The 27,252-nt window shown below is 44.4% G+C and overlaps 1 protein-coding gene across 3 annotated transcripts in view; it reads right to left on the bottom strand.

Annotated features, from left to right (window-relative positions):
- Nucleotides 1-25,794, bottom strand: part of XPO1 (exportin 1) — a 109,468-nt gene extending 83,674 nt beyond the window's left edge. For 2 of the 3 annotated variants that reach the window (XM_077486079.1, XM_077486076.1), the window contains exon 1: nt 25,302-25,794. The gene's annotated coding sequence lies outside the window, so the exon portion shown is untranslated. Of the gene's footprint in view, nt 1-24,924; nt 24,944-25,301 lie in introns of those variants that run through there. The other variant, XM_077486077.1, reaches the window with a different exon arrangement.
- Between the last annotated feature and the right edge of the window lie 1,458 nt (nt 25,795-27,252).

The following is a 27,252-nucleotide window of genomic DNA, read 5'->3' on the forward strand; positions in this document are numbered from 1 at the left end:
CTATATCCGAAACATGCTCCTCATTTTAGAGCAAGAGCAATAAATTGTTAAAAAGGTTCTAAAAAGGTAGTGGTGCACCGAAATTTCGGCCACCCAAACATATTGGTTGAAAACAGTGCAGCATGCAGCCGAAAGAAGAAAAGGTGCCGATAATGGAGCTGAAAAGGGGACAGGGCCGTCATCCTGGCACGCCCCGGTCCTCCCCTCCCTTCTCTCATAGTCAAGATCTCCAGGTGTCATGGACCTGAATTGTCCAGACGGCCGTAGTAACAATGTCCTGCCTCCCATGATAGACGGCACACTGATTCAATGCCGGGACATTGACTCAGTGTCACATGATCACAGGAGGTGGGACATGGTTACTGCAGCTGGGAAATTCAAAATCGAGCTCCATGACACAGCAGGAGATTGCCGTGTCATGCTACATTGTTCCCTTTGTATCAGGTCTGCTAGAGGTGCACCGAACATAACATTTTGCTAATACTATTAGCAGTGTATTTAAGAGACCGCAGACATGATACAAGAGATGGTTAGAGACGGCAGACTACATTTTTCTTGATCTTTCTTACACTAAAAAGTTGCCAATAATGGCCAACAATAAATTCATATTAATTTAAATTGATGATATTCATTAAAGAGTCAAAATACAATTATATATAAAAATGTACCATATTTATCGGCATATAACACGCACATTAATTTTAAGAGGGAAGTTTGAGGAAAAAAATAAAATTTTAAATAAGGAACTTTGAAGCAAAATAAGGGTCAGTGCCCATATGCAGCCTCATCATTGCCATCAATGCAGCCTGATCAATGCCCACCTGCAGCCTCACAAGTGCCATCAATGCAGCCTCATTAGTCCACATCACTGCAGCCTCGCCATTGCCATCAATGCAGCAGCCTTGCCATTGCCATCTATTGACTTCCTATTACAGAGGCCGCCAAGTAAACAGGAGATTCTCGCTGTATGTAATCTGACGTCACTCGTCCAGCCCCCCTCCCTGTCCCCTCTGAGGCAGCTAAAATGTAAGTATTGGCGTATAACACGCACATACTATTTGCATCTGATTTTCCTGGTGAAAAAGTGAGTGTTATACGCCAATAAATACAGTATATTTTTTTAAACTAATTTTCAGCACCAAAATGTCCCATTCAGTGCACCCCTATGTAAAGGTAAAATATTTTTTGATCTTAAGGCAGTCTATGCATCAAGCAAAAAATTAAGAAAAATTATAATCTATGTGCAGCCCCTCCCCCCCATACTTACCCGACCCCGATGTTGATCCAGCACTGTGCAAGAAAGCAGCATCGCTGCTCTCCCTCATCTCACTGGCTCAGTCAGAGCAGCGGGAGCCTGCTCTCAATCCCAGCCAGCGAGTGAGTGAGCAGGGGGGTGGGGCGTGTGGCTCAGGAGCTAGCCTGCACGAGTGCCCTTATAGCAAGTGGCTTGCTACGGGGCACTCAATTGAGGGGGGAGGAGCCAGGAGTGCCGGCAGGGGACCCAAATAGAGGAGGATTGGATCTGCTCTATGCAATAGCATTGCGCAGCGCAGGCAAAGTATGATTATTTTTTTTTTTATTATTACAATGTCTACCTTTACAAATTGAACCACTTGACCTCTGGAAGATTTATTCCCACCCTTCATGACCAGGACATGTTTTGCAACGCTGTACCCAAAATAACATTTATGCAATTTTTTTCCAGCAGAGCTTTCTGGTGGTACAGTATTTGATCACCAGTGGGTTTCTTATTTTTTGCACTTAAAAAAAAAAATAATATATTAATATAATATACATTATATATATATATATATATATATATATATATATATATATATATATATATATACACACACACACACATATATACATAATTTTTTATTTTTAAAGGTTGTTAAATCAAAACAATAAAGTAGGTCAAATGGACGTTCATTTTCAACCACAGCGACGGGAAAATTTTTGAAATAAAAGAAAACTTCTTAGTCAAAAGGATTTTTCAGACAGTGGATGTGGTTTTCGTTCATAAAATTACATTCATTTTAAAAACAGAATGAAATTTTCACTTGTTTTTAAACAGACAAAATTCTTTCATTCAGCGAATATACAAAGATTTTTCGTCTGAATATTCTCGTCTGAAAATGGATCTGTGTGACCAGCATAAGGCTCGGTACACACCTATGCATTTTGCTTTTGATCCGTTTCTGCAGTGATTTTTGCGGTATGTTTTGATTTTTGCACACGTGATTTTACTGCAATTTGTATTTTTTTGGGCAGATAAAAAAAAAATTAAAAAAAATAAACACACAAATTGGTGCAAAAAACGCATTACATGCTTTTCTGCAGCTTCTCCATTGAAGTATATTGAACCAAATAAAGCACCATTTTGCGTTAAAATTCCCTGACCCTTTTACATGTGAACGTGTCCTATAGGAAACCATGTAAATGAACTGTAGTGCATTTCTGAAAAAAAGCACCAATAAACACATAGATGTGAACCAGGTATAATGTCCTGCACACACAGTCGGAAATTCAGACGGAAAAGTCCCGTCGCAACAAACGTCATCACGTTCCAAACGATCAAATTTTCCGACAACTTTGTCCGACCGTGTGTATGCAAACACCAGTTTAGGACAAAATCCATCGGGGAAAAAATAAAGCAGACGGATTTTGTTGTCGGAATGTCCGACCGTGTGTACAAGGCATAAGACGTTTAGTAACATAATGGGGTTAATAAAAAAAAAAAAAAAAACACACCACTAAAATTAGCCCTTTATAGTAGAAAAAAAAAAAAAAAAAAAAAAAAAAGCAGATAATCACTACTATAAAGGGGTTCATTTTTTACTGTAGAACAGTGAAAGTACTATTTACAGTAGCGATTTGCTCTTTTTATGTTATAAAGGGCTCATTTTAGTTTTTTTTAACCTCATTATGTTACTGGCCGATTCTCACAATTCTTGTGGCGCAACATCATCTTTCACACTATACAAAAAAATTTGGCTAAATTTACTATTTTTTATTCATTGAAGTATATTTTTCCCAAAAAATTGCGTTTGAAAGACCGCTGCACAAATACAGTGTCACATAAAATATTGCAACGACCGCCATTTTATTCTATAGGGTCTCTGCTAAATTATCTATTTGGGGGTTCTAAGTAATTCTCTAGCAAGAAAAAAAAAAAGGATAAAGATTTTAACTTGTACACGAGTGTCAAAAAAGGATAAGTCTTTAAAGAGGAACTGTAGTCTGCTCACAATTTGTAATAAAAAATAAATAAATAAAAAAATATTTGCCATTCTGAACCTTCCCTCCGACCACTTTATAGCAAACACCGAGTTTCTTGAGCGTTAAAAGCTGTCAGTCATGTACATGCATATACAAATCCTGGAAAATATAAAATGACCTAGGACCCAGTGCGGCCACCAACCACTTGAAGGAATGGGTAACAAGAAACAAAAAAGCAGCGCTCTACTTGTGAAGCATAAAAACTTGCAAACCTTAAGACCCCTTTCACACTGGGGCGTTTTTCAGGCGTTTTAGCGTTAAAAAAAAGCACATGTAAAGCGCTTGAAAGAAGCCTCATCTGCAGTCCCAATGTGAAAGCCCAAGTGCTTTAAGAACCCTTTCACAATGTCAGCGCCCGAAAAACGCTCGTAAAGCGCCGCTTAAACTAGCAGCGCTTTACCAGCGTTTTTCGAGCGTTATTGGGGCGCTTTTAACTCCTGCTAGTGGCCAAATAAAGGGTTAAAAGCTCCCACAAAACGCTGCTGCCAATAGCGTTTTTCAGGCGCTTCCCATTGATTTCAATGGGAAGGGGCGCTTTAGGAGCGTTGTATTCACCGCTCCAAAAGCGCTGCAAAGAAGCTGCTTGCAGGACTTTGACGCCCTGCCAGCGCAGCGCCTTGGTGTGAAAGCACTCGGGCTTTTACATTGGGATTGCAGTTGCAGCTTCTTTCAGGCGCTTTTTTTTAACGCTGAAGCGCCTGAAAAACGCCCCAGTATGAAAGGGATCTCGGAGTGAAAGCACTCGGGCTTTTACATTGGGATTGCAGTTGCGGCTTCTTTCAGGCGTATTTTTTAACGCGAAAGCGCATGAAAAACGCCCCAGTGTGAAAGGGGTCTAAGTGCTGGTTCACATAGGGGCGACTCAGATCCGACTTCAAGTTGCCCCAAGTCACCTCAGGTCGCACAACATGTAGAAATCAATGTAAGTGAATGAGAGCTGTCTTAAATGCACACTACCGAAGTCGCTCCAACTTCAGAAAAGGTTCCTGTACTACTTCAATCCGACTTGTAGGCGACTGGTACCCATTGATTTCCATGGAGGTCGCCTCCAAGTCGGAACTCCGTCTATACGGAGGCGACTCTCAGAGAATTATCAGCTCTCAAAAGGAGTTCCCACCTGAGGCTCAGTTCACACAGGGGCGGCACGACTTGCAGCGCAACTCAGACGCGACCTGCACACGACTTCAGCGGCGACTTGCAAAACGACTTCTGTATAGAAGTCAATGCAAGTCGCCTGAAGTCGCCCCCAAAAATAGTACAGGAACCTTTTTTCCAAGTCGGAGCGGCTTGAGTCGCTCCTATTAGAATGGTTCCATAGTACAGAACGGAGCGCAACTTGTCAGGCGGCTAAGTCGTCTGGACAAGTCGCCCCTGTATGAACCGAGCCTGAGAGCTCATTCTCTGATTGGCCACGGCAAGTCGCCTGGCCTGGGGAGACTTAAAGTAGTGTTGTAAGTCGCGTCCAAAAGTCGTGTTGCCCCTGTGTGAACCGAGCCTAAGCCAAGTAATAAGTTAATTTATTTGTTGCACTTCTGGTGAATAAACAATGATAAAAACTTGCAGGGGTTGCAGAGGCAATCTTAAAAGCATAGAGTCAATGTAGATACTAATGTAAAAGAATAGGAACGGTACTGTGACATCCAGGTGGAGTGGGATTAACATCAACCAATCAGCTTCCATCTTTGGCCAGTAGTCAGACTCAGCCGGAGTCCAAGATGAACCAAAATAGTGGAGGACCCTTGTGGACAGCTGTCAGCTCTATAGCTGATCGCGGGTACAAACCCTGCTATGCTGCAGGCGGTATGGTGTGACCTCCACCGCTGTGGGATGGACCCAGGAGAGCCAATATGAGCTGGCTGGAGCCGGGCACACAGGATGATGTAGGCGTTGCATCGAAAGTAAAAGGTAAACAGGATACGAGTCTGTCATGGTGGACCACAAACTCTGGGTTGCCGTGACTACCATGGCTCACATTTTTCGCACACATGCGCTTTTTCCAAAACATCCAGTGTGCATAAGGCCTTAAAAGTATCTCTGTGCCTAGATCATGCACATCAAGGCAGGGAACAAAGATTTTTCAACCAACCAGTGGATCACTCCCGCTGTGTATTCTGACAGGTGGACCCCCCCCCCCCACCGTGCACTGATCGAATTCTGACTTTTCAGCAGGATGGTTTGAACAGATGGTTCTACCTGCTGAACCGGCCAATTTTCAGCCTGTGTTTCCAAGGCTTAGGCTGCATTCACACCTGAGCACATCGTTTTCAGGTGGAAAGCCACGCAATTTTGCACAGGTCAAAAAGGTCACCAATGTAAAAAGCAGAAAAACGTCTGTAATCCGCCTAAAAAGAAGCTCATGTACCTTTTTGAGCTTCGGGCAACAAAACGCTCAAATGTGAACAGGGGCCATTTAAATGAATGGGAGTTTGTGTTAGGAATCCTCTCGTGTGATCAGTCAAACTCCAGATGTATTGAGAAACAGAAAATTTATTTCTGATGTGACACACAAGAGGATGAAGCTTACAGGCCAAAAATCCAGCAAGACTCATACAAAGGAATGTATATTCCCCCTTCTAATACCTACAATAATACAGCCTCTACACTTCTATAGTCTGAGGAAACAGATAGCGTGCCTGGTACACAATGGTACTTTATTTTGGCTAATCAGGGTTTCCTTTACAATCTTATGCTACTATCTATAGTTAAACGTAATCATACTACAACTTACTATGGAGTTAATTAAAACAAAACTATACAAGTTAAAACGTGCTCAGCGGTCATTTAAAAAAATAAATAAATAAGTCTCAGTGTTATCGTTTTTCTAATAGTCACACAATAAACATTTAAAACTTTTCTAACAGTTTGCTTGTTGGAACTTTTGAGATGAACTTTTGAAAAAACACACTTTTTTTAATAAAAAAAAAATAAAAAAAAAAAAAAAACAACAGTTAGCCCAATTTTATTAATATTGTGAAAAATAATGTTACGCCAAGTAAATTGATACCAAACATGTCACGCTTTAAAATTGTGCCCGCTCGTGGAATGGAGACACTTATCCTTAAAAAAAAAAAAAAATTCTACCAGTTGCATGTTTTGCGTTACAGAGGAGGTCTAGGGCTAGAATTATTGCTCTCGCTCTATCGATCATGGCAATACCTCACCATTTTCATACATGGGTGCTACTCACGTATGTGTTCGCTTCTGCAAGTGAGCTCGGTGGGACCGGGTGCGTTAAGAATGTGAATTTTTTTTATTTTACCTTTAATTTTAACAAAAAAAGCATCACTTTTATTCCTATTACAAGGAATGTAAACATCCCTTGTAATACAAAAAAGCATAACAGGACCTCTTAACCACTAGAGATCCGCGCTATAGCCAAATGACGGCTACAGCGCGGACCTGCTTTGCCGGGACTATGTCTATAGACGTCGTCCCGTGCACGAGCTGCCTGCACGCCCCCTGAGGGGCGCGTGCGGCGTGCTCTGTGATCGGCAAGTATGAGACTCGCCTGATCACGGATCCGAGCAAGGGGGGCCGATCCCGACCCCTTACCACGTGATCAGCTGTCAGCCGATGACAGCTGATCATGTGACAAAGCAGAGCTGGTAATCGGCAATTTTTTTACTCCGCGCGCTGACAGCGCAAGGAGAGGAAAAAAAAGCCGATCACAGGCGGCCGTGATCGGGACATCAGTCCCGATCACGGCCAACTTATCAGTGCCCACCTGCCAGTTATTAATAAAAGTGCCCCCCACCAGTGCCCATCTTTGCCCACCAGTGCCACCCACCAGTGCCCATCTTCAGCGCATTTCAATGAAGGAGAAAAATTACCTGTTTGCAAAATCTTATAACAAACTATTAAACATGATTTATTTTTTATTTTTTTTTTTGCATCTTTTTTTGTTTAGCAAAAAATAAAACACCCAGCTGCAATTAAATAACAAAAGAAAGCTCTATTTGTGGGGGGAAAAAAAATGATAAAAATTTCCTTTGGGTACAGTGTTGTATGGCCGCACAATTGTCATTCAAAGTGCATCAGCGCTGAAAGCTGAAAATTGGTTTGGGCAGGAGGGGGGTTTAAGTGCCCAGTAAGCTAGTGGTTAATTATGAAATCTGGGGTCAAAGACCTTAGATCTTATACTTGGACTTAAATGCTAAATTTTGTAATTTTAAAAAGTAAAAAAAAAAAAGAATGTGCCTTTAAGAAGTATTGGCAGAAGTGATATTTTGATGTCGCTTCCGCCCTCCTATGGTATGGAGACGGGCAGGGGCCATACCTGACAGGAGAACAGATGCAATCGCCTCCGCTGCTGCCTACGGCTCTGGTAAGCGGCGGAGGGCCCTGTCCCGCCACCGATAAAAGTGATATTGCGGTGAATCCGCCACAGAGACCACTTTTATCCTATAGCTGTCCACCGGACGAACACAGGGATACTAGGGTTATGGCGGCTAGCTGCAGACATAACGATATCCATTCCCAAAGTAGGGACGTACATCGGCGTGTGGCGGTTGGCAAGTGGTAATGTATTAAAATATTCTGAACAAGCAGTAAAAGCACAATAACATTTTCATTATCTGTATTTGTCAGCAATTGACAGAAATTAGATTTCACATCACAGTTTTTGAAATCTTAGTTCTTTTCCTATTACTTTATGTTGTGTGTAGGCCCTGTTCACATGTGTACATTTTATGTGCAATGTGTTAGCTCTGCATTTGGCATCTTTGATTTACTTTTATCAAATCACACATTCTACAGAATTCAATGGTAACCAACCTAAAACACAAGGCAGCAAAAAGAGCACTGCACAGATGTGAACTGGCCCTTAGAATTTACTGACCAGACTGTGGAATATTTGTTGGGATATCGAGAATATTTTTACATTAAAAGCATCTATAGAGGTTAAGGATGACTTGTTTTAAAGGGAGGGGGCTGTACGGACTGATCTATGTTTTCTGCCCCTTCTTTACATGAGGTAAGCAGAACATCAAAGGAGCTGAAGTGAGGGCAGGGGGGAAAGTGAGAATGGAAAACTGCTGTGTGCTGATATTTTTCAGGCAGTCTCAGTATGAATGACACTCTCAGCCTAACACCAGAATTTACTTGCTTAACTGAGATTGGGCAGAATGATCAGGTGATTTTAAAGAACTGGTGACATTACCAAAATAATGTTTATCATTCTAATTTTAGGCTGGCGTTCCACTTTAAGTTTTTTATTGTTCATTCCCCACTGTTGGAAGATTTCCACTTTAGTACTGTTCTAGCATCAACCCAAAACATGGGATTTTCTTTTACTTTCACGTTCAATAAGAGTACACAGGACAAAGAGGGCGAATCTCACAAAAAGGGGCACAGACAGCAATAAAAACTGACAGGTACTAAATGTCTCTCCAAACTGAAAAGGTTTGCCTTTTGTTATTCTTTGGGTGTGTCCACCACATAGAGTGAACATGTACCCTGCCCTGAAAGGGAAAAGCAACAAGTTACCTTAGTAGCATCCTTTTTAGGAGCTGTTAATCTTTACCTTCCCCCCCCCCCCCCCCCCACTACATTATCACTGGAAGAGATAGACAGAAATTTTGTGCAAGTTCCTGACATGGAATTTATACAGGGCTGAGGTCTCTCTCTCCCCAATTCCATGTGACGGCAATAGGAGTCTGTGTGGTCAACCGCCACTGCTGTCTTAGTAAGCAGGGTGAGCCACAGGACTGCATTATCCAGAACCACCACCTATTATCCACTTTCCTACTGCCTGGAAGAGGAGGAAAAAATAAAAAAATAAAAAAAATAAACACCCCACATGACAGCTCCAGTCGGGAGACGCTGTACTAACCATGCAAGATTAGTCCAGCTATCTCCCCTGCTGAGTTGTTGTGTCCTGGGACGGTACCACCCCCCCCCCCCCCAAACATCCCCCCATCAGTGTTCTCTGCCATTGGCTGAAAGCACTGATCGTGAGAAGGTCAGCTGCTGGTTCTCCAGCATGCACGTTCGACAGACCAACATACACATGGGCAGAATGGTTACCAGTACAACAAATACTGGCTGAAACTACTGCCCGGTTATGGCTGCGGCTAGTGAGATTTATAAGTGATAGGCACTAATTAATTGCCCTGAACACACGCAGATCCTATCTACTGACCATAACTAGAGGTAGTGCCCCACCAGAAAGCTGAGGCAGGCTGATCTATATTGCATTTAAAAACGACCTTGAGGCTGTAGGAGGAAAAAAAAAAAAATACAAATAACGTACCTGCTTACTTTTAAAAGAGAAGTATAGGATTTGGGTTTTTCAGATTCATACTTACCTAGGTGGATGTAGGACCGGTTCACTGGAGCGCCAGGTGGGAGCGGCCAGCTCAGGCTCTCAATGTCTCACTGGAGGCTGATCCGGGTGACGGTTCTGAAATGTGGGCAGCTCCCGACCATATGGTCGTGATCTTTCCCAAGCCTGGACCGGGTCTGGGACGTCAGCTGACAGCTGGGTTTAGCCCGCTATCAGCTGAAAACTGGTCACACAACTACAAAACAAACTGTACTCCTGTGATCCACAGAAGTACAGCCAAACAATCACAAGTGTAAGCCCCACTTTGAGAGTGGTTCCAAACCTTCCCGGACCTGTGACATGCCCCTAGAGGCTGCAGGCAAGGAAGAGGCAGGACATTTCTGCTCAGATCGTCTAAGTGATTTGCACAGAAGTGCCAGTAGGTACCTGTCAAATCCAGGTACCTACTCCCAACATTAACCACTTAACGCAAAATTACGTACCTGTTCATAATTTTGCTGAAGGGGTGGTACCAGGTGATGCCTGCAGCTACAGGCATCACCCCGATATCGATTTTTTTTTTTTTTTTTTTTAGAGCAGAAGTCAACTTGCTTGTAATAACCGATGCTACTACTACGCAGCAGGAGGGGACAGCCTGCACCATTAATACACTTTCCTGTAGACTTTAACCACTTAAGCGCCAGCCGCTGTAGTGCGGCAAAGTGGCTGCTTCCCGTGAAACGCTGCCATTGTACATTGGCTCTGCCGCTGGCCAGTGGGTGCACAATCAGCAGGTGGGGTGGACTCTATGTTCGCCAGCCACCCACGATCGTTCCCTGCAGTGACAGACCGGGGCTCTGCATGTGTAAACAAAGCAAATCTCCATTTGGACAGGAGAGATCACACAGATCCTGTCTTTCTGCTTTGAAGGAAGATGGACCTGTGCATTTCCCCAGTCACACAGCCCCCATACAGTTAGTAAACACATTGAGGGAACACATTTAACATTTGATCGCCCCTAGTGTTAACCCCTTCGAGGCCAGTGTCAGAACAAACAGAGCATATTTTTATCACTGATTACTGTAATAAGGTCACCGGTTCCAAAAAAAAAAAAAAAGTGTCAAAAATGTCAGTTAGGCGTCTGATCTGTCCGCCACATATCTAGAATACATTTGCCTAAACTGATGAAGAAATTTGGTTACATTTTTTGGGAGGGATTTTATAGCAAAAAATATTGTTCTTCAAAATTGTCACATTGTTTTATTTATAGCGCAAAAAATAAACTGCAGAGGTGATCAAATACCACCAAAAGAAAACTCTATTTGTGTATCAATTTTGTTTGGATATGTCTTCGCTCAATTGTCAGTTAAAGTGATGCAATGTCGCATCACAAAAAATGGCCTGGTCATTAAGGGTGAAAATCTTCCGGTTCCTACATAGTTAAATGTACACAAGTAATCCTTTCCTCCTTAAAGCGGAGGTCCACCCTAAAATGGACCTCCGCTCATCGGAATCCCCCCCCCCCTCCGGCGCCACAATTGGCACCTTTCAGGGGGGAGGGGGGTGCAGTTACCTGGATAATCCAGGTAACTGCACCCACTTCCGGGATAGCTGTCTGCGGAAAGGGGCGTAGATTACGCCCCTTTCCGCAACTGCCCCGCTGCCTGCTGGGAAACACACAGTTCCCAGAGGCAGCGGGGACCGTCCGGATTGCGCCACGCGGCTCGCGCATGCGCAGTAGGGAACCGGGAAATGAAGCCGAAAGGCTCAATTTCCTGATTCCCATACCCAAGATGGCGGCGGCAGGACCCGACAGACGACCTAGCGATCGGCTTTGGGTGCCGACATCGCGGGCGCACTGGGCGGGTAAGTGTCACTATTTTAAAAGTCAGCAGCTGCAGTATTTGTAGCTGCTGGCTTTTAAAATAAAAAAAAACGCGGAGTCCCGGTGGACTCCCGCTTTAAAGGATGAGCTCAGGCGTGCTCACAATGCCCGCCAGGAAGCCAACACTCTGCACGCTAATCACAGGCAGTGGGACCTTTCCCGATCTGTACAGCTGTAGATAGGGATAGGTCTCACCTGCCTGTGATTAACACTGCGGAGTGTCAGCTTCCTGGTAGGCACAAGCACGTGGACTCGCGAACACACCCGAGCTCATCCCTACTTCTTAACAGGACATGTAAAAAAAGTTTCCAGTCTAGGACATTATAGTGAAATGCATGCTCCAAGTTATCTCTCCATCTATCCTGGCCACTGTGAAAAACCATCAATGGCACCCATATCTGCAAGAACTGACAGTGATGCCACCTGTGGCAACCACTGAGATTAGCCATTATATTATGTAAACAAAGAAACATGCAGGGAGGTGCTTACTGGTTGCTGTTAACAGATTCTGCATATCATGAAAACCCAATTTGTGCTTGATCCTAATAAATTACAGGAGAAGGGCTTGAAGGTTAAAAATAATTTTGATAGACTTCCAAGTGACAGTGTTTATACATTAAAATTACATAGGCTTGATAAAGAAATTACCATGATGATAAGAGATAGCAACCAAAAAAAAAAAAACAAACACACAAACCCTCAGAAACTTACAACGAAATGAACCGCTTTTATTTTCTGAATGGCTGCTACAGATTACTACATACCAAACAGTTTACACATACAGTTGCTAAGTGGTTAGCACTTACGCCTAGCAGCACTAGGGTCATCGCCTCAAATCCCAACCACATTCTCCCTGTGCCTACGTGGGTTTCCTGTGGGCACTTCAGTTTCCCCCCACACTCAAAAAGAAGGCATCCTGGTAGGTCAATTGGCCCTAGTATGTACATGTATGAATGTGAGTTAGGGACCTTCGACTATAAGCTACTTGAGGGCATGGACTGACGTGAATTAGATACACACACACACACACACACAGCACTACACTGTCTAGATAAAAATGGTAATTTTTTTTTATACTTAGAATAAAGATCACGATTCTCGGTGTAACATCTTTCACATAAAAAAAAGAAATAAATAAAAAATAAAGTACAAAATCAGCTATAGACGGATATAAAAATAGTGTAGTGCTAATAGTGTATACAAACTATGAATAATCTTGTAGTTATATTAGCAATCCACAAGAAACATCTAAAGATAACGGTTCAGCTAAAACATTAACCACTTCCCGACCAGCGCACGACGATGTACGTCGACAGAATGGCACGGGCAGGCATATTGGCGTACAGGTACGTCCAATATTCAATGCCGCCCTGCCATCGGGAGCGCGCCTTGGCTTTTGACATAATGCACAGCTCTCACTCACGTGAGTTTGCCAGGAAGAGGGCAAATGAGAGCTGCAGAGCTGGAGGTGTGCCTCCGAGTGTGCAATTCCAGGAAGTAAACAGGCAGCAGCTTCAGCAACCCAAAATTAAAATGGTTGCAGCCAGACCCAGTGGAGGGAGATTTCTGCAGCATATTTGGCAAGTAGAGAAACAGTATATATAAAATATTATGTAAAGGTGTTGGAGGCAAGCTTCAGAATGGAAAGATGTTTTTATTACAATATATCTGAGCAGACTGCAGTTCCTCTTGAAGTTCATCCCTTTGCGCTAAAGAACCAAATTATACATATTGTTTCTTTTTCTCTCTCAGCACTAAGCAATGTTGTGACAAACTTTGCAGCAAAGCAAACTGAGCAGAGAAGGCTAAACATATAATGGGCAACAAAGTGGCTTTGACATCCAGGGGAGGAGGTCATAGGCTCCTGATGAAGTCACGCGACCGTGACAAACACGCGTCGGGCACTGTGATACCGGAAGTGACGCCATCGAGCTCCCTACTCGTTTTTACAATACTTGTTGCTTATACATCTTTATGCGAGTACCTGCCTTTTGCCATTTTTATTGAATAAACATTGTTTTGAGATACTACACTATGGGGCATTCTTCCTGTGCTTAAAGCTCTACATATGACCTATTGATGAGACCCTCCCATCCTGGAGTTATCAAAGACCACCATTTAAAGGGGAACGCTCATACTGATTATAGGCAAGATATCCGTAACAAGAGCCTGGGGCAACCATTCTGCATTAAGACGGTCGCCAAGGACCCCTTAAAGTCACACTTATATGCGGTTACCTTACAGCAGTAAGTCAAGGGGACACCCTTCACTATTTGATATTCATTTTATTTATAAGCATTTTAGTCCACTATTGTGTGTATTATATGCATTGCAATATTTTATATATATTCATGTTTTTTATTTTTATTTTGCATATTGCCTTTTGAATCACTTAGTGCTGTTCCTTTTCCTTATGATTGTGAGTTTATTCACCAACACCTGGTTTTGAGATATTGGCTCTCTTACAGTTATTTCATTTTATATTTTTCACCATTATGATGATATTTGTTGACTGGAAGTTAGAGTGAAATTTTTTTGGTTATTACACAATTCTATTTTATCTTAAAAGTATAGCGCATCACTACTTTTTATTTTTATTCCACTGTTGGGTGGAGCTCCGCTTTAAAGGGATAAGTTCACTTCTTAGAAAAAAAAAAAAAAAAAATGCACTTTTTTTGCAAGTTAAAAAAAAAAATTTTTTTGGGGTCTTTAACCACTACAATACAGGGCACTTTCACCCCCTTCCTTCCCAGCCCAATTTTCAGCTTTCATCGCTCTCGCGCTTTCAGTGACAATTGCGCGGTCATGCTACACTGTACCCAAATGAAATTATCATTTTGTTCGCACAAATAGTTTTATTTTGGTGTTATTTATTCACGACTCCGTTTTTTATTTTTTGCGATATAAGCGCAAAAAAAGCGGAAATTTGGAAAAAAAACAATATTTTCTTTTTTCTATGTGAAAAGAAATCCAATAAAATCTAATTTTGTCATAAATTTAAGCCAAAATGTATTCTGCTACATGTTTTTGGTAAAAAAAAATCCGTTAACTGTATAATAATTGGTTTGTGTGATCACGGACATATGTACGCAAATGATCATGTACATATGTGTGCAGGTGATCACGTACATATGTGTGCAGATAATCATTGGGACATGTGATTTTAGTGGGACATATGTGGGGGACATGTTTTTATTATTAAGGACATGTGTTTTTATTATTTGGGGACATGTGTGGTTTGGGGACATATGTGGGGACTGTGTTTGTACTGTGTGGTGTGTTGTGTGTTGACACTAGACTGATGATCAGTGAGTAAAAAGCTGTAAAAAGCAGCTCATACTCACTGATCATCAGCCGGCTGCAGCGTTCTGCTCTCCTCTCCTCAGCGGTTACTTCCGTGTGAGGAGAGGAGAGCCGATTGCCTAGCAACCGGCTGTTTGTGTACATCACATGACGGCCGTGATTGGACACGGCCGTCATGTGATCAGGAGGGCCAATCACAGAGCCCTCCTGCCGATCTCAGATGTGCCGTGTCCGGGTGACACGAGCACATCGGGATCGCGCCGCTGCGCGATCCCGCTACTTCTGAATGACGTTCAGGAACGTCCTATCAGGAGTAGACGGCTCCCACCCGGCCGTATATATGCATTGGCCGGGTGGGAAGTGGTTAAAAGCATTGCACCAGCAATCAGTAGATTGCTGGTGCCATGCAGGTCTCCAGAGTATCTGCTTCCCCGTACAGGCAAGCTGATACAGAGACAGGAAGAGAGAATGAACTACCACGGTGCTCTACAGCGCCATGGTAGTTTATTGAAAACTAGCTGACAACCACAAAGGGTGCATTGATGGGGGAATCCCTCCCACAGAGCCAGTGGAATCTCTTGCCAGGGGAAGCCATCCCAGCTGAGAGAACACAGTGATTGCTATTAGCTATAACCGCTGCTAGTAAAAAAAAATTGCATGTAAATTCCGACAGACTGGATACATTCAGCCTGCCTATACACGGTTCGAATCTCAGTCGGTTCCTGCTGAACCGGCCGAGATTCAAAGTCTATGGCTGGCTTTAGGCTAGCAGATTTTAAGGCAGCCACTAATGGACTGAAATTCGGACTGTTGAGCAGGGACTGGCCAAATTACAATCTGTGATTGTAAGAAGTCAGAAGTCATTCTACCGATCAACCTCTTTACAACCTATAACTACCATCTCAGATATTCACAGTAAACATGCGCCGCAGGCTATAAACTTGAAGGCTGATCAGTGTATTCGGACAGCAGGGAAGTCTCCCACTGCAATAGCTCCCCAAGGATGATTCCCTCACCCACCTCAAATGTATGGGTATGAATCGTGTCAGATTTGAATGAAAATGAAAAATGGAGGGGGGTGCTTTAGTTGGACTTGACTAACAAAATGAAGCTGAACTCCAGCTAACACTTTATAAGCAGTTACAGCAAACAGTTTTTCCCGCCTTTTGGGATAAAGATTTTACATTAATAAAAGCTACATAGTTTCTTAGTTCGTAAGGTTGAATAAAGAGCAGTCCATCCAGTTCAACCTGAGCGAGTGTCTACAATTGTCCCTATCCATGTACATTGCACACACTCACATCAGTCCCTATCCTCAAGGAGCCCACAATCCAAGGTCCCCATTCACATACTAGGGACAATTTTGGACAGAAGCCAATTAACCTACCTGCATGTCTTTGGAGTGTGGGAGGAAACGCAAGCAGGCACAGGGAGAACACACAAACTCCAGGCAGGTAGTGTCGTGGTTGGAATTCAAACCAGCGACCCTTCTTACTGCTAACCACTATACCACTGTTCCACCAATCATTGCAAGCACCCGTCAGTATTAAATGGTTTGTTTCAACCCTGTAACTGCCAATTTGTCTTTGTTATACTGCGGCAGGTTGGCACAGCTGCGCAAATCGCCATAGCTGCAAGTCAGCTCTTTAACCACTTCCCACCCGGCCAATGCATATATACGGCCGGGTGGGAGCCGTCTACTTCGGATAGGACGTTCAGGAACGTCCTTCAGAAGAAGGAGCGGGATTGCGCGTGCCCGCGCAGCGGCGCGATCCCGATGTGCTCGTGTCACCCAGACACGGCACATCTCAGATCGGCAGGAGGGCTCTGTGATTGGCCCTCCTGATCACATGACGGCCGTGTCCAATCACGGCCGTGATGTAAACAAACAGCTGGTTGCTAGGCAATCGGCTCTCCTCACACGGAAGTCATCGCTGAGGAGAGCAGAGTAGAACGCTGCAGCCGGCTGATGATCAGTGAGTATGAGCTGTTTTTTACAGCTTTTTACTCACTCATCATCAGTCTAGTGTAAACACAACACAGTGTAAACACAGTCCCCACACATGTCCCCAAATGATAAAAAACACATGTCCCTAATAATAAAAACATGTCCCCCACATATGTCCCACTAAAAATCACATGTCCCAATGATTATCTGCACACATATGTAGGTGATCACCTGCACATGATCATTTGCGTACATATGTCCGTGATCACACAAACCAATTATTATACACTTAACGGAATTTTTTTTACCAAAAGCATGTAGCAGAATACATTTTGGCTTAAATGTATGACAAAATTTGATTTTATTGGATTTCTTTTAAAATGGAAAAAAGAAAACATTGTTTTTTTCCAAATTTCCGCTTATATCGCAAAAAATAGTCGTGAATAAATAACACCAAAATAAAGCTCTATTTGTGCGAACAAAATGATAAAAATTTCATTTGAGTACAGTGTAGCATGACCGCGTTATTGTCACTGAAAGCGATAGAGCGATGAAAGCTGAAAATTGGGCTGGGAAGGAAGGGGGCGAAAGTGCCCTGTATTGAAGTGGTTAAGACGCTATAGCAGGAACGTATGCCCACGTGTCCGCGAAACCAATGCGCGTGCCCGGCAGGCACGATGTCTGCCAGGCACCCAAAACTGCTCCTGACAGAACGAGGGTGTGTGTGTGTACAGTTCCTTGCGAAAGTATTCGGCCCCCATGAAACTTTTCAACCTTTTGTCACATTTCAGGCTTCAAAACAAAGATATAAAATTTAAATTTTTTGTGAAGAATCACCAACAAGTGGGACACAATTGTGAAGTGGAACGAAATCTATTGGATAATTTAAACTCTTTTAGCAAATAAACTGAAAAGTGGTGCGTGCAAAATTATTCGGCCCCTTTACTTTCAGTGCAGCAAACTCACTCCAGAAGTTCAGCGAGGATCTCTGAATGATCCAATGTTGTCCTAAATGACTGATGGTGATAAATAGAATCAAGTCTCTGTATAAATGCACCTGCTCTGTGATAGTCTCAGGGTTCTGTTGAAAGCGCAGAGAGCATCATGAAGACCAAGGAACACACCAGGCAGGTCCGTAATACTGTTGCGGAAAAGTTTAAAGCCGGATTTGGATACAAAAAGATTTCCCAAGCTTTAAACATCCCAAGGAGCACTGTGCAAGCGATCATTTTGAAATGGAAGGAGTATCAGACCACTGCAAATCTACCAAGACCTGGCCGTCCCTCTAAACTTCCAGCTCAGACAAGGAGAAGACTGATCAGAGATGCAACCAAGAGGCCCATGATCACTCTGGATGAACTGCAGAGAACTACAGCTGAGGTAGGAGAGTCTGTCCATAGGACAACAATCAGTCGTACACTGCACAAATCTGGCCTTAATGGAAGAGTAGCAAGAAGAAAGCCCTTTCTCAAAGATATCCATAAAAAGTCTCGTCTAAAGTTTGCCACAAGCCACCTGGGAGACACACCAAACATGTGGAAGAAGGTGCTCTGGTCAGATGAAACCAAAATCGAACTTTTTGCCCACAATGTAAAACGATATGTTTGGCGTAAAAGCAACACAGCTCATCACCCTCAACACACCATCCCCACTGTCAAACATGGTGGTGGCAGCATCATGGTTTGGGCCTGCTTTTCTTCAGCAGGGACAGGGAAGATGGTTAAAATTGAGGGGAAGATGGATGCAGCCAAATACAGGACCATTCTGGATGAAAACCTGTTGGAGTCTGCAAAAGACCTGAAACTGGGACGGAGATTTATCTTCCAACAAGACAATGATCCCAAACATACAGCAAAATCTACAAAGGAATGGGTCACAAATAAACGTATCCAGGTGTTAGAATGGCCAAGTCAAAGTCCAGACCTGAATCCAATTGAGAATCTGTGGAAAGAGCTGAAAACTGCTGTTCACAAACGCTCTTCATCCAACCTCACTGAGCTCAAGCTGTGCAAATTTGACTTGCATATTTTGGGCTTTCACACCACGTGCAGAGACTTGTGTTTTTCTAAAACCTTTTTTCAACACGAGTCTCTGCAAGACAGAAAAAAAATATTGTTTTCTATGTGCCCTGTTCACACCAAAATGTGGAGGTTGTTTTGTTTGAAGAGGAAGCAAGCCCTCTTCAAAAAAAATAAAAAAAAAAAATAAACCCTGCAAGAAAAAGGCATAACGAGCTAGTATGCATAGCACACTAGCTCATTGTGCATTACTTACCTCAGATCGAAGCCCTCGCAGTGGTCCTCATCTCCCCCTCCGGTCGTCAACATGTCGTCCCGGAGTTACATCTGGGTATCGCGGCTCCAGCTGTGATTGGCCGGAGCCACGATGACATCACTCCGGCGCATGGGAGTCGCCAGTAATGGCATGGAGACTGCAGCAACGGCACATAGGTGCCATTGCTTCAGTTTTCTCCAGTGCACGAGTGCCGATGACATCGGCACATGCAGGGGACAGGTTTAGGAGAACCTGGGTAGCTACAGGTAATCCTTAATATAGGGGGGGGGGGGGGGAACCCTCACGTTTCAGTGTTGTGGTTTGAATAGGGCACATAGAAAACACATTTTCTTTCTGCCCTTGCAGAGATAGGTGCAGAAGACCTCTTGTAGCACAAGGTGTAAACAGGCCCTAAAGATGTGATGGCTGCATTAGCTTTCTTTATAAAGTGAAATTCATCAGTTTTTTTCCCTCTGGGAGCAGGTACCCATTTCTACTGGTATCCCCCCCTCCAGCAACCTCCTGGGACAAATTACAAGTCCCAGGAGACTGCGGGAGCACCGTGGAACACCAGTAAGTCTTGCACATACACTTTGGGAAGCTAGCTGAAGAACACCAGGAAATCACAGGGACCGAAATACCAAGATTGGAATGCCACTCAAAGCCAGAAACTGAGCTCCTGAGATACTAGGGTAGAGGTGTAAAGGCTGCCAAGGAGGCCATCCAAAACACAGCATAAATAAGAAAATGCCACTCTTCCAACCAGCCACCATAGCAGACATCAGATCCGCTTCAACCTGTAAGGCCCCTTTCACACTGGAGGAGTTTTTCCAGGCGCTTTAGCACTAAAAATAGCACCTGTAAAGCTCCTGAAAAAAGCCTCAGCTGCAATCCCAGTGTGAAAGCCAGAGTGCTTTCACACTGGGGCACTGTGCTGGCAGGGCGTCACAAAAAGTCCTGCAAGCAGCTTCTTTGCAGCGCTGTAGGAGAGATGAACACAACTCCTGCCAGCGCCGATCCACCAGAAAAGCATAGCTGCAGGAGCGTTTTACAGGCAGCTTGAACCCTTTTAAGGACTTGAAAGCGCTGCTAAAAATGGCGGCAAAATCTAATTTCTTCAATTTAGGCCAATATGTATTCCGCTACATATTTTTGGTAAAAACACAGATTGGAACACCAATCTCTATCTTATCCCTTCAGAACAAGAATGTTAGGCAGTCAGCAAGTGGTTAAAAGTCAGCAGCTACAGTATTTGTAGCCGATATTAACCACTTCGCATCCAGGCCAATTCTGACATTTCGCTCCTACATGTAAAATTCATAATTTTTTTGCTAGAAAACTACATAGAACCCCCAAACATTATATATGTTTTTTTTAGCAAAGACCCTAGAGCAGTGATGGCGAACCTTGGCACCCCAGATGTTTCGGAACTACATTTCCCATGATGCTCATGTACTCTGCAGTGTAGTGGAGCATCATGGGAAATGTAGTTCCAAAACATCTGGGGTGCCAAGGTTCGCCATCACTGCCCTAGAGAATACAATGGCGGTCGTTGCAACTTTTTATCTCGCACGGTACTTGCGGAGCAATTTTTCGAACACGTTTTTCTCAGCAAAAAAACAGTTTCATGCTAAAAAAAAAAATAAAAATAAATAAAAAAAAAAACACCACACAACAGTAAAGTTAGCCCAATTCTTTTTGCATAATGTGAAAGAGGAAGCTACGCCGAGTAAATAGATACCCAACATGTCATGCCTCAAAATTGCACTCACTCATGGAATGGCGCCAAACGTTGGTATTTAAAAATCCCGATAGGCGATGCTTTACATTTTTTTTACTGGTTACATGTTTTGGGTTACAGAAGAGGTCTAGGACTAGAATTATTGCTCTCGCTCTAACGTTCGCGGCGATACCTCACATGTGTGGTTTGAACAATGTTTTCCTATGTTTTTCAGGTCCGTCTGAAAAACTGACAGATGGACCTGATGGAATCACCCATGTGAAAAGGACAAATGGCTGTCACCAGATCGGCCTCTACAAATTCAGCGATGCCTAAATATAGAGCTCAACTGAGCATGTGCAGATCAAGTTGAGACCGTGTATAACTGGATTTTAAACAGCATAGATGCTTATTTTTAATATTGTACATAACTCTACCTGCAAAAGGGGCCAGCCTAAAGTGATCTAGCAGGACCCAATTGTCTGACTTTAAAGTGACTGCAAGGTTTAATTTTGTTTTAATAAAATAATAAACGCTACTAGGGGTGCAACGGATCAAAACACTCACAGATCGGATCATTCCTCGGATCAGAGTCACGGATCGGATCATTTTTCGGATCAGCAAATAATTTAATTTGCAAAAACCTGTGAAAATTCCACCACCATATAGTCCCCCACTGTAATATCCACAATCTCCCCCGCTGTAATATTGGCTGAGTATGGCTGGGCACGGCTGAGTATGGCAGAGTATTGGCAGGCAGGGTATCGCTAGAGCATTAGCAGGGTATTGCTGGGTACTGCAGAGTATGGAGGGATGGCTGCTTCCATCTCAGGACCTCTCCCCTCCACTATACAGGTTAGTACAGAGAGGGGAGAGAGGAACCGGCATCATGACATGACACCGGTTTGTTTACAAGTGATTGCTCCGTCGGAGCGATCAGTGTAAACAGCCTGGGTGTAGAAAGATGGCCGCCGCTTCGGAGCTAGGCCGAAGCTGCGGCCTTTCCTAAGGCCGAGACCGCGAAGCGCTCTGCGGATCGCGGCATGTGCCGATCCGAGTGGGTTGACCTGTTCGGATCACGGATCGGTGACGATCCGTTGCACCCCTAAATGCTACACTTACCTGCACTGTGCAAAGGTTTTACACAGAGCAGCCTCGGTCCTTCTCTTCTGTGGTCCCCTGCTGGCTCTTCTCCCGGATGTGCCAAAGGAAGATGCTTCCTATGAAGGCACACCTCCTGCTGCCTCTGTAACCTGTGGAGAGAGCTGCTGTAGACGGGTACAGCACTGGATCCAAATGGGGCCCAGATAAGCATGGAGGGGGGGGGGGGGGACACAAATTTACAGGGATGTCCAAACTTTAGAAGAACCACTTTAAAGCAGAGTTCCACATATTTTTTAGTTTATTAAAAGTCAGAGCGGCTAACTTAATAAAGCGACCTGTCCCCTGGAGTTATTTCCAGGTATAACGGGCTCCGGCCCTGTGATTGGCCGGAACCGAGGTTACAGGAGCCACTAATAATGGCACAGCAGCTGAAGAGGTGGCACGAGTGAGCCATTTCTTCAGTGCACATGTGCTGATACAGTGAAGATCTCCTAAACGATGCATGTTTAGGAGACATTCACGGTACCTACAGGCAAGTCTTATTATAGGCTTACCTGTAGGTAAAGGTAGTGTGTAAGGGTTTACAACCACTTTAAGGGCCCATTCACACACATGCATATATATATATATATATATATATATATATATATATATATATATATATATATATATATATATATATATATATATATATATATATATATATATATATATATATTAGGGCTGCGGAAATTAACGATTAATTGTTCGATTAATCGTTAATTTCTTTGATCGATCAAAATAATTTTAATCGAGGACGATCCGCGGAGTCAGTTCCGCGGTCTCGCCCATAGGAAAGGCCGCGGCTTCGGCCTAGCTCCGAAGCCGCGGCCATCTTGGTCCACCCGGCGGCGGCCTAGACGCGCGCGCTGACGTCATCATCGCCCGCCTGCTTGTGTCTACTCTGAGGATGGACGGGTCTGCCTACTGTCTATTCCAGACAGAGCAGACAATCATGAATATTAAGGTATGGGGGAGATGTGAGGAGATGTGGGCAGTACTTTATGGGGGGAGAAGTGGGCAGTACTTTATGGGGGGAGAAGTGGGCAGTACTTTATGGGGGGGGGGAGATGTGGACAATACAGCATGGGGGGAGATGTGGACAATACAGCATGGGGGGAGATGTGGACAGTACAGCATGGGGGGAGATGTGGACATTACAGTTAAAGTTAAACTAACTTTCTACGTTTTTCTTAAAGTTTAATAAAAAAAAAATGTAAAAACCGTATGTACATTATAATTAATCGAAATTAGTCGATTAATCGATTAAAAAAAAATCGATTAATCGAACAGGAAAACGGCGATTCTGAATACTGTATTTTTTTTTAAAAAACCGGCGCCATTGGCAGCCGAGTAAACGGGAAGTGACGTCATTTCCGTGTTTACTATTAGGAGACTGGAATGACACCGATTATGGCATCATTCCAGTTCCTCCCCAGCAGCCGGAGGCATCAGATTGTGAATCAGTGCTCCCGATCGAGCGGGGGGTATACTGGGATGATGCCTGCAGGTGCGGACATCATCCCGGTATACCCCCCGAAAGCCGAGTACGCTCGGCGGGAAGGGGATAAACAAGTTTTCTGTGTCATATTCACCTCAGAACGCTGTTTCTCTGCGTTCCATAGCAATATGTTTGCATAATAATATCTCACCAGAACGCATGTAAACCTGTCAAAATACAAGGCTTCCCACACCAAGTCAGCGGAAACATGCCTTTGAAAAAGGAATAAAAAAAAGTGCATAAACACGCATAAAACGCGCCAAGACGTAATTCACCGCAGGTACGTTTCAGGCTTCATGTACGCGAGACGTTGTGCAACCTCTCCTGAACGATTTAACTTGACAGCTAGAAATGGGCATCCAAAAAACGGCCGTTCAGCCACGTTTGGGGGGAAAAAAAAAAAAAGTATATATTAATATTAATAATAATAATAATAATAATAATACATAAATCCCCACCCCCCAAAATAGCCAAAAAAATTAAAAATTCCTGTAAACAAAAACACAGCTAAAAGACGAGTTACCACTTTTAGCGACTGAAATGCTGCACAGTATTTTTTCGGTTCCAAGAAAAGCCTCTAAACGCAACTGCCTAGAAATGACTATAATGCCTCATTTGCACTGAGCGGAATGGTTCGGGTCGGTACAGTCCGCAAGGGTTAGAATGGTCCAGCCTATTCAGGTGAGCATTTTCACTGCAAGTCGGACCGCCAGGGACCATACGGGGTACAGAAAAAAAAATGCCTTTGACATAAACATTGAAGTTTTTTCTGTCCGCCAATCAGTGGAATGTATTATGTGATGCCAGTAGCTCCGCCCTAACCGTACCATTTTCTATGGACCCACATCTGAAGCAGGACCATGAATGGTACGGTATGCTTTGGTTGTATGAGCCGCTTTCATAATGGAAACGCTCAAAATAGCGTACTGTACTGACCCAAACCGCTCAGTGGAAACGAGGCATTAATGGCAGATACATGGGCAGGTAACAGAGTAGTTGAAATGAAAAATGCCCCACTGTTCCTAAACGTCATGTACACTGCTACTGGTAAACTAAGGCCTTAGTGTAAATGACTTGGTGAGCTGAACGTAAGAAGTGTGTTTTTTGTGGTTTGTCGTCACTTTAGGTGAAGCAAAACATTGGCAGCAACATTAGTAAAGCGAGCATCTCCCCGATCCCCGCAGGTAGCACGGTGTGCCTGGCTCCGTCACGCAGCAGCCTCTCCCGGCCCCTCCCTCCCCAGCACGTGACGCCTCTCGCGGAGCTCTCCTCACACACGCTGTAACATTTCTGGAAATTTCCACTCCGCCAGCCACTCGCCAAAACACGGGCGAAGCTCTACGCAGAGTGTGAGCCCGCTCGGCGGGGCTGTAGGAAAGTCCCCTAAAAGCCTGAGGCCTACTGGGCCCAGACAGAAGCAGAGGGGCGCTTCTCGTCCTTAGAGCATCACAGTATAGGAACATAGAAGGCGCACATGTCCTGATAACTGTCCCCCTTCCATGTCCTGATCACACGTGGAGACACCCCCCCCCCCTTCCAAGTGTGGTACACACCCCCTCCAATACACAGTCACGTACACACGAGAAGGGCGAGCTACACCCCTTACCATGGAACAGTCCTCTTCTAGGGAACCCCCAACTGCCGCTCTCTAATCGCTCAAGACGATTCCTCATTCTGAGGGGTTGCCCTGGGTAACAGCGCCCGCCCCGTCACCCTCCATCCAATCAGGTGGATTTCACCTCCTGAGGGGTTGCCAGGGGCAACAAGACCTTCTAAGGGGTTGCCAGGGGCAAAAAGGCCTTTCCTCCTTCTAAGGGGTTGCCAGTCAGGAGGGTTCCTCGCTGAGGGGTTGCTAGGGACAACAAGGCCTGGGCCTTCTGCTCAGTCCAGCCGTGAGGGTGGAGGAGGGGAGCACATGTCCGCCCCGGGGACATGAAGGCCGCAGTGTGTCCAGACAAGGCCTGGCAGGAATCAGTGACTTACCGAGAACGGAGCTGCCTCTTCCTCACAACGATCCAATGAGAGTAATCCAGCACGGAGCTTCACATAGAAATCCCGGTGGGCGGGTGTGGGCCCCCTCGGTCTGTGTAGTGGTGGCGATGATGGTGTGGCGGGTTTATTGGTGAGGAGAAGGATGAAGTCCTCTCTGGTACTCCAATGAATGGGAAGGGGACAGTCTGTGGGCCTAGGCCGGCCTCTCACACACACTCACTATAGTAATGAATGGCCAGTAATAATAATAATGATGTCTCCGGGGGCCCTCAGCACATTGTAGGGGAGGCTTCCCGGGTGGCGGACAATGTTTTCAAGTTACTCGCCGTGGTGGAGGCGCGGCAGAGCGGGCGGGCAAGCTGAAAGAGGCGCTTCTTCTACTCTACTGCCACACACTCGCAACCGGTTGAAACCGGTTCAGACTGGGACATTCCATCTCCGTTTAGTTCTCAAGCCCATGGCGCCGCCGAGCGTTTGGAAACCCGTGTAACTCCGCCTCCCGCCGGCGCTCATTGGCCGGGCGCCTAGTCCTACTCTAAAATGGTTGGTCGCGGGGGACGCTTGTCAATGCGCTCAAGGTTCACGCCCACTCTCCCCCTGTTTTTCTAATTTTTTTTTTCTTATTTGAGCTCATTGCCGCGAAGCGACTACAGAAGAAGCAGAGGGATGACGTACTGGATGGGGCTGCGGGGCGCTGATTGGCTGGAGGGAGATGCCAGTCATGGGGCAAGGTTTGATTGCCGTGGAAACAGAACCTTTCCCCGCCACTTGCTCGCTCTGTGTTACTGAAGGTTTTGGCGCCCTGTGATAGTGAGGAGCCTGAGACCTGTGAGGCGACTTCTTCTCCCAGCCATGTGGGCCTGTGCACCTGGTGTGGTGGGTGTAGGTTCCTGCTCAGAGGAACTTCTAGCTGAGCTCACACACACCCTCAGTGTGTATTATATAGACGTGCATTCGCGTTGTAATTGCAGCATAAAGCAAATGTATTTTTTTTGTGTTAGTTTAGGCATTACAAATGAATGGGAACAGTTTTTGGGGGTTATTTCCGAAAGGCAAATCCACTTTGCACTCCAAGTGCGCTTGAAAGTGTAGTTGCTGCAAGTCTGAAATGAGGGGAAGCTCTGCTTTTATCATCCAATCATGTGCAAGCTAAAATGCTGTTTTATGTTTTCCTTGCAAGTCCCCTTTGGGTTAAGGCGACTGCACTTCCAAGTGCAATTTCAGTGCAAAGTGGATTTTCCTTTCCTAAATAACCCTCTTTGTGCCTTTGCTAAATCAAACCCATAGCGCGGTATTCTCGAGTCTGGCTCGGAGTAGAATTTTAAAACCATTAGCGGTAACCCCGAGCCAGACACAGGATCCAGGAAAAGCTTACTCGCCTTATCCCCTGCATCCTGCGATGTCCCCCCCGCAGTGTGAGCGGTTCATCCTCTGCTTGATTCGTCACAGAGCCAGGCTCCGTTCCCTGCTAGCGTTGCAACGCACGGGGACTGAGAACGGCGCCAAATTCAAAAAGTGAAACGCACAATACATACAGTACAGTGTAATCTTACAGATTACATTGCTGTATGAAATTATTTCACATCCCTTTTGTCCCTAGTGGTCTGTCCAGTGTCCTGCATGCAGTTTTATATTATAAAAACTGTTCTTTCTACCTGGAAACTGGAGATTGTCCATAGCAACCAAAACTCCCTTTACATCAAAAGTGGTAGACCAGCTAGAAAACAGCGATAATAAATTAGAATCACTCGCAGAATTGAGAGAGTGATTTGTGGGGAAATTCGTCATCAAACACTGAAAGTAATGACAGCGACGATTCTGCAACTGAGCAAATTTCTGTGTTTTTGATTACGTTGTCTAATAATTTGTATTATTATGTGTGTAGCGCCCTGCTCCTAATGGGCAGACGCTATTATTTTTCAAATTTAGTTGTCTGAAGCTG

The sequence above is a fragment of the Lithobates pipiens genome, unplaced genomic scaffold (assembly GCF_037356315.1).
Source record: "Lithobates pipiens isolate NorthernLeopardFrog02 unplaced genomic scaffold, aLitPip1_a1.2 Scaffold_18, whole genome shotgun sequence".
NCBI lineage: Eukaryota > Metazoa > Chordata > Amphibia > Anura > Ranidae > Lithobates > Lithobates pipiens.